This window comes from Uloborus diversus, chromosome 10 (genome assembly GCF_026930045.1).
Source record: "Uloborus diversus isolate 005 chromosome 10, Udiv.v.3.1, whole genome shotgun sequence".
NCBI classification, from domain to species: domain Eukaryota; kingdom Metazoa; phylum Arthropoda; class Arachnida; order Araneae; family Uloboridae; genus Uloborus; species Uloborus diversus.
In genome coordinates this window covers 38,744,179-38,759,757 of record NC_072740.1, presented here as the reverse complement: position 1 = coordinate 38,759,757, position 15,579 = coordinate 38,744,179, and the positions used below count along the sequence as shown (strand labels likewise).

Genomic DNA, 15,579 nt, shown 5'->3' with positions numbered 1-15,579 from the left:
TTTGTTTACTATTCGGTTGCCGAATATTGAAGTACTCTGATGCTAAACCAAATATTCGGTTTGTCTGCCGATATGCAGTATACTGCATCTCTAAAAAAATTAATAAATAAAGAATGAATCGTCAAAATTCAAAGAACTGGATGGGTAGGTATTCAAGAAGTTGTTTATAGAATTTTATGCTATTTAACATTTATTTACGTGGTATTCCTTTTTAAAAAAACTATCTAAATTTTGTAACAGTTTTATTTCAGTTTTATCCTCATTCTGGCAGCTATATCAAAGTTAGTTTTTCATTTATGTTATTCCTTTATTTATCTTTGTTGATTTCTAGCTGCTTTTTCCATTGTGTTGTATTCTAATTTTATAATCTGGACATAGGCTACAAATGTTTTGACAATTCGGTACTCTTAGCTATGGGAAAGTCATTGTGTTTTATTAATAAAAATTATATTTTAAAACCAGTTGATTCACATTCATTTGTCACTAAATCAATTTTAATTAAGTAAAGACATTAATAATGCAATTAGTTTATTCTTTGGAAATTTAAAGCTTAAAATATAAGTGTGTTGTGCTTTATTTTTTATTTCTTAGGTAGGCAAAAAATACTTTCATTATCAATCTGAGATAGAAAAATAAAACACGCGAAATTTTCGCCCTAGTAATACGTGTCTTTTTCCCCTTTCTCCCCACCCAACATGGCCAACTCTCTCACAGTTACTTCAAACCAAAGAGTTCTATAAGAACTCTTTCCTTCAAACGCGACAATGGATACATCATGCTCCCTCTTGTACTCCTACCTCTATGGATCAAATTGACTTCCTCTGGACTTTAGAAACACGATGTAGTTATGCATTTTTGCATGTCTTGTCGTGGTGCTTTTTCATTATAATGTATTGAATACAAACCCTTTGTCCCTAAGAAGTTTTAAAAAGGACGGGCCTGCTTGTAAAACTCCCTTTCCGGGAAACGACACCATAATATCAAGTCTCCAATTGCGTTTTTATTACAGTAACATTTAAAAGTTGCGGAATAGAATTTTAAACTCCCGTCTTTTCTGCAAACGTTACCAAAGATGATCATCAGCGATTGCAATTTTACGACTTTATTTTTAACCATTTCGCGGAGAAAGGAGGTCCTTAAGTTTTTTTTCTCCCTTAACATCGCCAAAGCTCCGTCTTAATTTCATAGTGAGAACTAGTTTCACAGTATTTCCGAGGAAAGATCATCGCCTAAAACTGGTTTTCTGGAACTTCAGTTTCAAAAAACTATCGGCCGAATTTCGAACTCAACGCCTCCCCCCCCCCTCTCGTTTCTTTTCTACAAAAACCTATGCATCATTATTTTGATTAAAGTGTAAAACATCACACATTTCCATGGTCAAAAGAACGAACGTGCTCTAAAATAAAATCAGTGAGCACATAATCGATAAATGAATCGATTAATTTTTAAATTTTCTATCGAAATGATAATGATTATCATCGATACCATATGCCTCCTTGGTTATTGATAGCTTAAAATGAAAGCTTCGTAATATGGCGGATCAGGAACAGGTATGTTATAATTTTCCTTTCATTTTGACGTTATATATGGCGTATTATTGGTTTTGGAATGGAAAACAGCTGAAAATGAAAGGAAATAACTGAAATCTAATTAATTATGACGATATATTTGTCTGTGATGAAAATTTCCATTCAACATTTTACGCCTCAAAATATAACCTATTGACTCATTATATAGAACAGTTTATTAACATGATCATTGTTGATGTGGGTTACTATTGTGGCCTTTGAAAATTGCTGTTTATGATAGCTTTTGAATTGTGTTTTTTAAGACTATTTTGTTTATTTTTTGAACAGGGTATCTGTTATTTGCATGAGCGTCTATCCTATTTGGGACATTTTTTTTTCTTTTTATAGCTTTATCCAGGATCATACATTGCACATGCTGTTCTCATTATTTATTTTCTCTTTAGAATGGTTTGCTATCTTTGACCTTTTTCATCATAGTTTTCAATCAGAAAAGTGTCTGTCGGTATTTTCGATTGTTTTGTGCAGTAATTTTTCTTTTGCGAAATCTCTTTTTCGCAATCATGATTATGTAAATTGTTCTGTCAATGTAGTTCATTGTGTCGTAACATTTTGTGTAAAATTTAAGCCAGTTATGTAGTTTGTGTAAAAAAATTAAGATGCTTAATGCCCTGTCATCAAATGTATTTGTTCATGAATGACTTATAATTGCGTGTCAGATGCTTGCGTAGAATTGACATTTTCTTTCTGATGATAGTAACGGTAAATGAAAAAAAAAATGTTGTATTTGTGTACTTGTTAGTACTATTTCCGCTCATGTAATTTCATCGAATTTTAGTTGTTGCAAGTTATATTTTTGAATGAAATTTGTTTCTAAGTTGGGTTTTCAAGGTTATTAGAGAACTGAAATTCAATCGCGATTAGAGAACCGTATATTGAGTGGAAGGATTTAATCAATGCGTTTTTGCAAAATGTTGATAAATTTCAAGAACTAATGTTTAAAATTCAATTTAAACATGATGAACTGAAAAAGTAAAAGTTTTCTTTAGGAAAATATCTTTCAGCTTTTAATGAAAAGAAAAAAATTATTCAGAAGTAAAGAGTAAATCTAAAGGTACTAATTGACTGTGATAAAATGAATACTTAATTTTGATTCATTAACTTTCCATGTTTTTCTTTCAAATTCCTGTAATTATGCATGTTTGAGGAAAAATATCCACTTGAATCCCCCTGAAGATAACTCATAAACATAAACAAGACTTTAATGTTTTTCTTGATGTACTTTGTTGTTTGTCCTTCCTTTAAATTGAAATACATTTTTTTTTTAGTTAATATAAATAAAGATTTTTTTTAAAACAGTATTTTTTTTCCCTTTAAAAGCTACGAGAGTATGTAATTGCATTCAAAACAGCAAAAATACAACTTTTAGCATCACATGCTATGGGGGATAGGAGGCACGTATAAACAATTTTTTTCATTTCTTTATTTTTTCAAAAATATTAACCATTTCTCACAGCAAAGATGTCCCCATGAAGCTTCATCCCTGAAGCTTTTTTTTTTTTTTTTTTTTTTGTAAAATTCAGCTATATCTGAGCTACTTCTTTTAATATTACTGATTTAATAACTTCTAAAAATGTGGAATATGGCATCAAAAATTAGAATAAATGGTCATTGTAGACTTTCCTCTTTCATTTTAGAGTCTTATTCTTATGAAAAGGGATCAGAAAAGTTTATTTATTTGAAATTTTTAGTTTTACTTTTGTGAAATAAATCAATCCACCCTATAAAAAAATCCTTTTTCAATGAATCATTAATTTTTACACTCAGAAAAGTGAGGGTCAAGGTTCTTTTACTTTGAGTGAGGGGGAGATGTCCCCCCCCCCCCCTTGCCCCTCCATAGGAGCCGCCTGTGCATGCTACGTCACTCGCTTCTGTTATAATTTTTTTGAGTGGGTATCTAATACAGTAGCCCCTCGTTATAGGGTCAATAATTTAAACAATTCTCAAACATGACAAATATGCAGAGTCTGTTACATCTTCATAAACATGCAGTTCTGTAGCAAAAAAATATTAAAAAAGGAAAAAATATTTTTTACCTCTTTAATTTTTGTGTGTAAATGTATTACAGATAAAACTGAGATGTAGTAAACAATCTTTATTTGGTAGGAATTGTTGTTACTTTCAAAAAAATTTTGCAGATAGTTAGGTCAAAAAATTCTATGTCTTTGTCCGCAACAAGCGATATATATTCCTACATTTTTTAGAAATTCAAAACAAATCTAAAGCTTTTTTATTGTTATTATGTAATTACATTGCATGTGCTACCATAATATAATTCACAAAAGAAAAAGGTTTCACATTAATACTTTGTTCCAATCACGAGTAGCTAAAACATGCTTATGAGGTGCAGAGTCAATAAAAAGTGTGAAATGCCCCTGAAGTAAAATTATAAAAAGTAATGCTAGCATTTTTAAAAATAAGTTGTGGAATTAGTAACATCAAAATTGAATAATAAATGAGTAAATAGGGGAATGCGGGGCCGCCACCTATCTAGTAATATTTTAACTGTGTAGTAACAAATGTAGTATATTCCAGTTAAAAAAAAAAAAAAAACCTCCGAAAACCATAGAGCATGATAATACAAACAATTTTCAAAAATTTGTAATATTTTGTTGTAAGTCAAAAATTATTTTTGGTATTATTAAATGATAAAGTTCTTGTAATTAACATTTTAAATATTAATTGACACCTTCGAATATTTGGTTGCAATGTTTCTTTAGTTAATATTAAGCTTATTTGTATTTAAAATATTTTGTACAATTAGACAAGTACATGCGGGTCAAAGTGAAATAGTTAATTTCGTTAAATTAAATTCAATCATCTATTAAATCTGGTACATATTCTTTATTAATTACTTTATTAACATGCCTTAATTTCGTAATTCACTTATTTTCTTATTCACTCACTTTTTTACTCAATCATTTATTTTGTCCACATGCATCAATTAATTATTTTTTAAAAATTAATTGTTTATTTTTTCAAGTATATTTTCATTTATTCATTCCAACCTGTTATTTTCTGAATCATTTGATCAAAAATATTTTTTATAATCAAATAAAACATATTTCATTAAAAAATGTTATTTTTCACTTTGCTCCATGAAAAAAAAAAAATCCTTCTTTTTCTCTTTTTTTGAAAGCTAAACTTTACTCCCAAACATAAAAAATTCTCGACTTTCAATGCAAGTTTCACTTTAAAATGTAATGTTCTTTCTTTATGTACTGTAATTTTCAAAGCAAATTTCCAATTTGTTTATTTTGAAAATGCTGAGTCATCCTAACTGTTTCACTTTTACCCCGCATTCCTCTTCTGAGCATTTGTGCAAAAGAATATTAAATGTAACCCTCATAGTCATATTGAAAGTACGAGAAAGGTGCAATAAATTGCGAAATCAAAGGCACCTTTCAAAATCGCATTTCAGGATGTAAACCAAAATAGCATTTAATTTACTTGTGAAAATTCAGTATACCCGGGTAAAAAGAAGAAAAAACGTGAATGAGATTGATAGATTAAAATAAGGCTGTTGTTTCAAAAGCCATTCTCCGGTAGACACATTCTTAACATATATATGATACTTACATACCGTATATACTCTCATATAAATCGACCCCCGTACTTTTAGGAGGAAAATCTTGAAAAAATCAAAAACCTGCGTATAAGTCGAGTCCTTACTTTCAGAAAACATCGGGAACCTTTTCCCACTAATTTTAAATATAAACGCTGTAAAAAAGAGGAACATGAAGTGCAATGAACATTTTCATGTTAAAAAACGTCCTATTATTATCATTTTGCACAAAAAATGTTCACTTCTGCGTTAGCAATTTTTGTAAAGGGTTTGGTTTTGCTGTTACGATTTTTGTTACTTATTGCTTTTATTTTGGTTAAATATCCATAAAGTCTGTGCTGTAGCCATATTGTACATTACAGGCATCGCAGCGTTCCTATATTCCTATATTTTCCTATATTTCTAAAAAAGGTTCCTATTTTCCTGTAAATTCCTATATTTTCCTATATTTTCAGTTTCCGCTTCCTTTTTTTTTTTTAACTTTTCCCCCGACTTTTTGCTACTACATTTCCGCGAGCGACGCGCAGACGCCATTTTATCTAAGCAGGGCTCCCAAATGGTCCGCTTTTCCCGCCAAAGTTCTTTTTTATGGTAAAGTCCGCTTTAGACCGCTTTTTAACATTTCAGTCTGATTAGTCCGCTTTTACATAGTTTTTACTTAAATATCACATTTTAAAAGTTATTTCATTTCGTTAAAAGTTACTGTACACCCAAACACGCCGCCGCAGCGCGTGTTAAACCAAGTTCGTACGCCCATTAAAAAAACCTTGAAAGGTTATTTTGCTACCTTAGTTTAGTTTATTTTTCGTTTAATTTTGGTAATTAAAGAAGGGAAAAATTTGGAAACCATGACAACATTAAACTTGTTTGTACTTCGCGGAAAATTGCATCTCGCGTTTGAAATTTCAATCCTTTTGCATCTTGTGAACATTTTGATGTTTTTGACAATTGGAAGTTATTTTGACATATGCTGATATAGATTAGCTTATTTTTCATTTAATTTCAATAATTAACGGAGGAATTATTTTGGAAGCCATGGCAACATTGTACTTACTCGGATTTCGCGGAAAAATGCTTCTCGCGTTTGAAATTTCAATCCTTTTGCATCTTGTAAATATTTTAATGTGTTCCACAATTGGAAGTTATTTTGACATATGCTGCTATAGATTAGCTTATTTTCCATTTAATTTCAATAATTAACGAAGGAAATATTTTTAACCCATGGCAACATTGAACTTACTCGGATTTCGCGGAAAAATGCTTCTCGCGTTTGAAATTTCAATCCTTTTGCATCTTGTAAATATTTTGATGTGTTTCACAATTGGAAGTTATTTTGACATATGCTACGTTAGTTTAGCGAATTTTTCGTTTAATTTCAATAATTGACGAAGGAATTACTTCGGAAACCATGGTAACATTGAGCTTATTCGGACTTCGCAGAAAATTGCTTCTCGCGTTTGAAATTTCAATCCTTTTGCATCTTGTTAATATTTTGATGCTTTTTACCAAATGATTTTGACATGACCTTAGCTTAGCTTATTTTTCGTTTAATTTCAATAATTAATGAAGGAATTATTTTTGAAACCATGGCAACATTGAACTTACTCGGATTTCGCGGAAAAATGCTTCTCACGTTTGAAATTTCAATCCTTTTGCATCTTGTAAATATTTTGATGTGTTCCACAATTGGAAGTTATTTTAACATATGCTACCTTAGTTTAGTTTATTTTTCGTTTAATTTTGGTAATTAAAGAAGGAAAAAATTTGGAAACCATGACAACATTGAGGTTATTCGGACTTCACGGAAAATTGCATCTCGCGTTTGAAATTTCAATCCTTTTGCATCTTATAAATATTTTGATGTGTTCCACAATTGGAAGTTATTTTGACATATGCTACTTTAGATTAGCATATTTTTCATTTAATTTCAATAATTAACGAAGGAATTATTTTGGAAACCACGGGTAACATTGAACTTACTCGGACTTCGTGGAAAATTGCTTTTTGTGTTTGAAATTTCAATCTTTTCGAATCATGTAAATGTTGAAATATTTTTCCCAATCGAATGTTATTTTCCCATATGCCACCTTAGATTAGCATGTTTTATGTTTAATTTAGTAGAAAATAAATGTTTTATGGGAAACATGCCAACATTGAACTTGGTTCGAGAAAATATGCTTCTGTGAGCTTTCAATAGTTTTGCATCTTATAAATATTTTTATATTTATGACAATTAGAAGTTATTTTGACATGATACGTTTTAATTTTTATTTAAATAACTAAAAAATTAATAATTTTTGTGTTTAATTCGAGTTTATTTAGTTTTTTCAAACTTAATTTTGATTATTCTTTGCTTATTTTCGTTTATTACTGTTTTTTTTTTGTGTGTGGGGGGGGGGGGATATTAAATTTAAATAATTGAGTACATAGCATTTTAAAGTAGTATTTGTATATGAAACAAAGTTGAAGTATGTAATTTCATCAAGTTGAATTTGTGTACATCATTTCATTGTCATGATGCCTGCTGTTGTTCTCATGTGCCAGCTAGGCTGGCAATTTGGGGTGCGCTGCTTCATTTTTCCAACCGCACTGTCATTTGGTGTGAAGTCCGACTTCCACAGTACACACATGTCATAAGGACCAGTTTATAGGGTAGGCAATTATTCACAGCATAACATTAGATTCACACAAAGAAAGGACAAAAGAAAGTACGTCCATGCCCGAGCCGGGATTCGGACCCGGACCTTCCTGGCCACAGTCAGACTTCTCTGACCACTAGACAAGGCAGGCAGCATGATGCCTGCTAAGGGGGGATTTGTTCCCCCCCCCCCCCATAAAAGTTCAAAGCACTCATGGCCCTGCAATCATGGAGTAATTTTTTAATGTAAGCTTTATGATTCTTGAAAATATACTTTGAATATGAAAATTGCAAAACTAAGCCTCATGTAGATCTGCTTCCCTTTGTGATTGAGCATTTCAGACATTTTTAGGAAAACTTTGAATACAGTAGATCTGTTTGGTGTGTGATAGATTCATATCGGTTGTGAAGGGTATAATGCTATTAAGAAGCATTACAAGACAGAAAAACACAAAAATAATTTTAAACTAAGGAAAGATGAAGCACAGCTTCATCTATCCTTCTGTGGGACTACCAGCAACCCCCCCCCCCCCCTCCCATCCAAATGTTTGTGTAAATAATATTATTATTCAATGGATAAAAAGAACAGTTGTGCAGAAGATAAAGGAATTGTATCATTAAAAATCTCAGTATTATGGTTGATTAACAAATTCTCTTCATGGATTTAGCAGCAGGCAGCTAATTTGCCTTTTGGTGCTTCCTTGAAATTAAATGAATGGTCCTCCCAAGGTCATCTTTTTAATCCTAACTGGTCCTCTTTTTAATTGAAAATGGTCTCCTTCCTTTTCTAAAGCTAAAATGTGTTGAGTGCCCTGTACCGTGTTTCTTCCTGAGTGGAGCAGCGTTTGACTTTAGCTCGTCTCTGCAGCTCAATTCTGAGCCCATGAAGCTCCTGCGCAAGTCCTCAAAACTTCACTTTCAAACTCGGCGTCGATGAACTTGGGCGATCATGATGGGCGCATGGGCTGTGTAGGTTTTGATGATGTCATTCTAGGAAGGGCTCTCCGGCCACTTACCGTTTCAGGTCTCCGCACGCACGATTTTTTTTCTTTTTTCGGAACTTTGCGTTTGGCTACGGTTGCAATTATTGCTACTTGCGGGATAGCTCATCTCAACTTCGATTGTTTTGGTTTTAATTGTGTGGAATGTAGGTGCTGCAGTTCGCGTATCAATTAAACGTTCATTTTAATAATAATGCCTCCGAAGAGGCCGCACAGCCAAGTTTTCAAAAAAGAATACGCAAAGCTGTTCTCGATTTTAAAAGAATTGAGGAAGTCGGAAAGACATGCACACTTTGGGGTCGTTCCAGACACAAATTGGGTCCGCTTTGCGGCCCCTTCACAAATTTACGCATCGTAAAAGCGGCCCCATTCACAAAATTCCACATTCAAAAGCAGCTCATTCACAAAATAAATATACAAACAACATAATAGGGTAAATCTGGAGCTATCATTTTTTTTCCAACCGGAAAGCTACCGGACCAGCAGCTATGTGTGAAACATAGTCGCCATATTTGGTCATTCACGGGATGGAATCAGACCAGGGGTGCCCATCCCCCCCAAGCTTAATGGCGCAAAATCCCCCCCAAAATTTTTCTCGCTTTCGAATTGGGTTAAACATAACAGTTTTTAGAGTGTGCAATTTCCAGTCAAATTCACGGGGGGGGGGGGGGGGGGGGGGGTAGCGCTAACAAATACCATTTGAACTGAAATTTTGTTGGATTGTTGACCTGCCTTGCCTTCCCGAATTTTAAAACGTGGACCTTGAGTAAACAAGTTTTGGGTACCCCTGAATTTTGTTACACCTTATTATTATTTTTTTTTTCAAACGTATGAATAATTACAGGGACAACTTTTTGTTTGGGATGGAGTCATTACTAGATGTATACAATATGAATCGTGAAACGGAAATTTATTGTCACTTAGATATAGGGTCCGGGGAGTTTCTCCACTGGAAAATTTTCGAAATTGTAATTTTAAAGCCACAGTTTTACACGATCTCTGGTGATGTTAGGGGAACAAAAGGTTTGGTGGCCCCTTCCCAGTAATTTTTCAATATTGAAACATTAAAAGTGCAATTGTAAATAGTCTACCGTTGTGTTAAGGAGGGCTTTCCTTTGTTTTCAAAATTGTAGTTCTAAAAACGCAGTTTTAGAGTATCTGTGGTAATGTTAAGGAAAGAAGAGATCCTAGGGCTTGCCCCTGGAAAATTTTCAAAATTAAAATCTTAAAAACGCTATCTATGGTTGGGGGACAAGCAGTTTTCTGAAACTGAAGTTCTAAAATCGCAATTGTAGCCGACCTTTGTGACGTTAAGAAAAAGATTTTTCGGAAGCTCTCCCGGAATTTTCTTGATATTGAAACCCTAAAAACCAAATTTAAGACGACTTTTTAATAATGTTGACGAGAGTGGGGAGGAGGGCTTCTCTTAAACTTCCGAACTTGTGGCTTTAGAAAAGCAGTTTTGATATATCGTGATAATATTAGTGGAAGGAATTTCGGTGCCATTCCCCCGGCATTTTTTTTAAATTGATACTCCAAAAACGCAATTTTAGGCTTGTCTTTGATCGTGTTAAGGAAAGAGGGGGAGGGGGAGAATCAGGGGCTCTCTCCTATAAATTTTTCAAAATTGCATTACTAGAAACGCGGTTTTAGATGACTCTTAAATGATAAAGAGGGTGTCATTCTGGAGTTACAGTGGGGGCGCTCTCCTGGAAGTATTCCAAAATTGAAGTCGCATAGCCAAAAAAGATGGATCACATGACAGATATTTTTCGGAAATCCTCAAAAATGGATTCAGCTATTCTACACACATCGAAAATCAGAACTCGAGAATTTTAACGAATCAAACATCCTTCTATACATATCAGATATGGAAGAAAGTAAATATGATTTACGAAAAATAATTTAAACACCTTAAGAACAAACTGTTCTACTTCCATCAGCGAAAACCAACATCACTGAAAGTTTTAATAAAAATCATCTAATGAAAAATTGAAATAATCAGTTTAAAAATGGTAGAGAAGATGGGAGTAAAGTGAAATGAAAAATTCTTTATGAGCTTAAGCTAGTTAATGAAGAAAATATATAAATTGTCGATTGGAGGGATAAAAAATATGTAATTCGCAAACTTCAAAACTAGTTCTTAACGATTGTCAAGGTGCAAATGAATCAATGAAAGAGTAGAGCATACTGATCAGAATTATTACAATTAATAAAACATTTTTGACCTCCCTCCCTCTCATCACTGTCACGTGTATTCATCATGCAGAATTGTGCTACTTCCAGAAAATTTATATAAGATATTGAAAAGAAATCAAATCGTCTGATCCAGCTTTGAAACGGACACCAACTCCATGCCGTCTGTGATGCTCCTTTCATTGAAAAAGAGACACGGTCATTAAATTTTGGAAAGAGTACCAGGGCCGTCGCTATTTCAAAAAACTGGGAAGGGAGGGGCGCGCTTTTGGCGGTCCCTTAATTTTTTCAAGCCTATGCTCGAATATGCAGAGAGAGAGAAGATTTGGCTTCTGGTTTAGCAGGTATAGTCATATTACTAGACATTAGTACTAGCAATATAAATAATCGTAAGGATAATATTCAATCCAAATTAGAGGGTGTCTGAGCGCTACCTTCTTGCATTTTTTCGCAATTTGAAGACATAAAAACTCAGTTTTAAACTATATTTTAAGTTTGGGGGGGGGGGGGGGGAGGAGTTCCAAGATAGCCTCTCCCGATATTTTTTTCAATTTTAAGTTCCCAACACAATTGTACGTTATATTTAATTATGTTCAGAAGAGGGGGTCCGGGGGCTCTCCATCGGGAATTTTCAAGACTTTTTTTGAAAAACACAGTTTTAGACGATCTATGGTGATGTTAAGGGAGGAAGAGACTCGGGGTCATCGTTCTATAGTTTTCAAAATGCAAACTTAAGCACGCATTCCCAATTGTGAATTATTTGTGATTGTGACACGTAAAGGGGGGTCCGGGGGCTCTCCGCCGGGAAAAAATTTGGAAATTGTATTTCGAAAAATGCAGTTTTAGACGATCTATGGTGATAGTAAGAGGAAGAAAGATGCGCCCCCCCCCCCCCCGAAATTTTTTGAAATTTTGAAATCTTAAAAATGCAATTGTAGACTTTTTTTTTTTTGTTAAAATTCAGTGCACCGCCAGTTTCTTGAAATCAAAGCTCCGAAAACGTAATTTAAGCCAACCTTCGATGGAAGGGAGGGGGGAGTTTGGAAGGGGCTCGCGACCAGAAATGTTTCGTAATTGAAGCACTAAAAGCGAGTTTTAAGACATTATTTGATGATGTTGGCGAGAGAGAGAGAGAGAGAGAGAGAGGCATTCTCTCGAAAAACATTTTGATCCGTAGAAACCGCGATTTTAGACGATTTTTGTTAATGTTAATGGGTGAAGAGATTCGGAGTCCTCCCCTGGCAAATTTTCAAAATTGAAATTCAATTAAAGTAATCGCAGACGATTTATTAATACTGTTAGAGGGGAAGAAGGTTTTGGAGATCTCTCCCCTGAAAAATTTTCTAAATTGAAGCCTTAACAATGAAATTTTTGAGGATCTTCGGTAATATTTGGAGGACGACAGTTTCGGGACAACTCAGGGAGTTTTTTTTTTAAGTTAAAGTACAAAAGACGAAATTTATTCGACCTTGAATGAGGATGAATGATTAATTGAGAGGGTGTTTCTCGGAGGTTACATTGGGAGCACTCTCATGGTTTTTCGAAATTGCAGTCCTAAATGGTGTAGGCCATCTTCAATGACGTTAGGCTAAAAAATGGGGTTTGAGAACATTTTTCCGGGATTTTTTTCAAAACCTAAATTTTGATAACTCGCTTCCAGGCCAGCTTTGGGGACGTAAAAAGAAGGGTTTTGGAGTTCCCCACTCTTCCTTTCAGTTTGGCTACGTCTCTCCTCTCTCCATTGTCAATTTTAATTACTGATAAACATATTGTGGTAATATTTTCTTACAATTTTCCTTTGCCAAACACCATTCATTGCTTGGATTTTCCATAACAAAACTTTCAATTTCCCCCCTAATATTTTTGCTTTCTTGCAATACAAGCGTTTGCGGCCTTGGGAAAAGGACTTTTAACATTTAGAACAGATGTGGTAATTTTCTGCGATACCTTAGGTCTCTATTCCACTTCATTTTAATTTAAATATGCCACCTGCATCTCTTGATCAAGCTATGATTTACTTACGATTTTTACAATCAAAAATTTAGAACTTTTGGTGTGAGTATTCATTACAATAATTTGAATCTCTCTTTGCATTTAACTGTTATTATTATTATTTTTCCTCTCTATTTCAAATTTATTTAGGCGACCCATACATTTTTCTCCACTTAGCAATGATTTTCAGGACAATATTTTTCATCAAAAAAAAAAAAAATAATACATATGGGAATGTTTCGACGAACCCTATCCTATGGGCTGTTCTAATGAAGCTGTCCTACTTATTTATGTTTTTATTTTATTTTTATTTTTTTAAACTGAAGAATCATGAAGCATAGTTTTGTATAACCAGGGTCACCAAGAGACAAAGCGTGCACCATGTCGCCTTTCCTCCCTCCTTTGAGCCGAGCCCATAGTTTCCGACTAGGCAGACATATCCATTCTGAGGCCTAGTGAAGAGTGTACTGTACTGAATACCTTTTTTCTTTTGCTTTAATAAAAATGTTTGAAGCGTACATTTCCGATACTCTTAATAAAAGAAAATCATGGATGTTCCTAAGTTGTATTTTAAAATTACATTTCCTATTCAAATTTCACAGAAAAAACTTTTTGTCACCATTATTTCAATTGTTCATTTATAATTACTAATTTAATTTTCCAAAACAACGAAGAGTTTCTCTTTCTCTTCGTTCGTTTTCATCGCTAAAATGAAATTGGCGGCTCCACTTCTGAAAAACTGGGGGGTGTAGCACCCCCTCCCTCTTGGCGACGGCCCTGAAGAGTACGCGAAAAAAGTATTATTAATGCATCTATTTCTTGTTCAATAAGTTTAAGTATTTTTTCTTTCTAAAATTCAAAAATTTCATGTTCTAAAGAAAAAAAATTTGGAAAAAAAAAATCCCCCCCAAAAATTTTGATGGCGCAACTTGCGCCATAATCCCCCCCTGTGGGCACCCCTGAATCAGACAAGATGCTTAAGTGCTTAAAATTCTAAGAACAAAGCAGAATTGTATTTTTAGACTTATTTATGCGTATGTATTGCACTTATGTCAGGTAGTGTTATTACATGTTTTTAATCAAATAGTAGTGCAGTCGAACCTGTTTATCTCGAAAACCTCTCTGTGTCGAAGTTTTTCATTTTCCCTGCACATAAAGTATTAATTCAATGTTTTCCCCCATGTTTGTCTTGAATGAAATTTTCTGAAAACCTGCATAACTCGAATTTCGACTTAAGTGTCTTTCTTGAATTCCATCCACAACAATCTTTATTGACTGGAATTTGGAGACAGAAAGCACTTTTCTTAATATTAGCAGTCACATAATCCTCCAGAATTAAAACTTTACGTACAAAGTTTTCCAGCAATTAAATCCATTCTGAAACTGAGAGGAAGGGGACATTGTTGATTAGTAAAATTGCTCCCAAAGTTTTACTTTCGAGTCATTGCTCCAATTACTTATTTTTAGAACTTTTTTCAAAACTTCTGTATCTCGAAGCCTCCATATCTCGAATTTTTCTTATGTGCCGTAAAATTCGAGATAGACAGGTTCGACTGTATTGCATTTTTAAAAAAAGTCCTACTGGCCTGCCTTGTTATAAAAATTCCTGTATGTCCTCTTTTTTTTATTTTCAAAATGTTCCTATATTATTTCGAAAAATTCCTATATTGTTTGCAAAAAATTCCTATATTTTCCATCGAATTCCTATATTTTTTCAGAAAATTCCTATATTTTCTATCCAATTCCTATATTTTTTTCAGACAATTCCTATATTTTCCTATATTTTTGTTGGCAAATGTCACTTCTATCCCTGACATTATTTTTAAAAAGATGATCATTAATTTGCGATTATTGGGAAAATTCGCGAAAAGGGCGATTCCCGCTCTTTTCGCGTTGTTGGCCATTTATTGTAATTATTTAGTTCTTTTTTCACTGTCAGAACATATAAAATTATAGCAGAATGCATAATTATTTGCTCCTATAGCATCTGCTTAAAAGTGATGGACTAAAATCAGGAAAATGTTCATATTTTCGAGTGTTTTTTTTTTCCAAGAATTGATCGTGAAAAATGTTTGGAAGTTCTGCCCCACATATAAATCGACCCCCTAACTTTTAACCTCATTTTTTATATTAAATTTCTCGACTTATACACAAGTATATACGGTATATATGATATGCCTACTTAATTAAATAAAAGTTCTTAAAAGTGCTAACTTAGATCAAGTGTCATTCTTACCTTTCATTTTGCTAAAAAGCTGTAATTACTTCTAAAAATTCGCTCAAATTAGCTGTAGTGTTGCTTTAAACAGGGATTAAAGTTGTCCTATATTTCCTATAAATCCTATATTTTTCAAAAAAAGTCAAACTGTCCTATATTTCCTATAAATCCTATATTTCAAAAAAAAAAACCTATACTTTTGGTACCCCAGAGGAATTCAACACCTTACGCATAACGAGTTATGTGACCTTTCATTGAAAATTATGCCCTGCGTCATCAAAAAAGAAGCTCTTATAAGGAAAACTGGTGAAGATTTACTTGAGTTAGGTACAATGAAAGATTTGAAATTTTATGTTGATAAAACGTTGCCCTGATAGCCCCAA

At 33.4% G+C, this 15,579-nt stretch overlaps 1 protein-coding gene across 1 annotated transcript in view; it reads left to right on the top strand.

Annotated features, from left to right (window-relative positions):
* The first annotated feature begins 1,540 nt into the window (after positions 1-1,540).
* LOC129231321 (uncharacterized) overlaps positions 1,541-15,579 on the top strand; it is an 89,621-nt gene continuing 75,582 nt past the window's right edge. The window contains exon 1 of the mRNA XM_054865609.1: positions 1,541-1,550. The gene's annotated coding sequence lies outside the window, so the exon portion shown is untranslated. The remainder of the gene's footprint in view (positions 1,551-15,579) is intronic.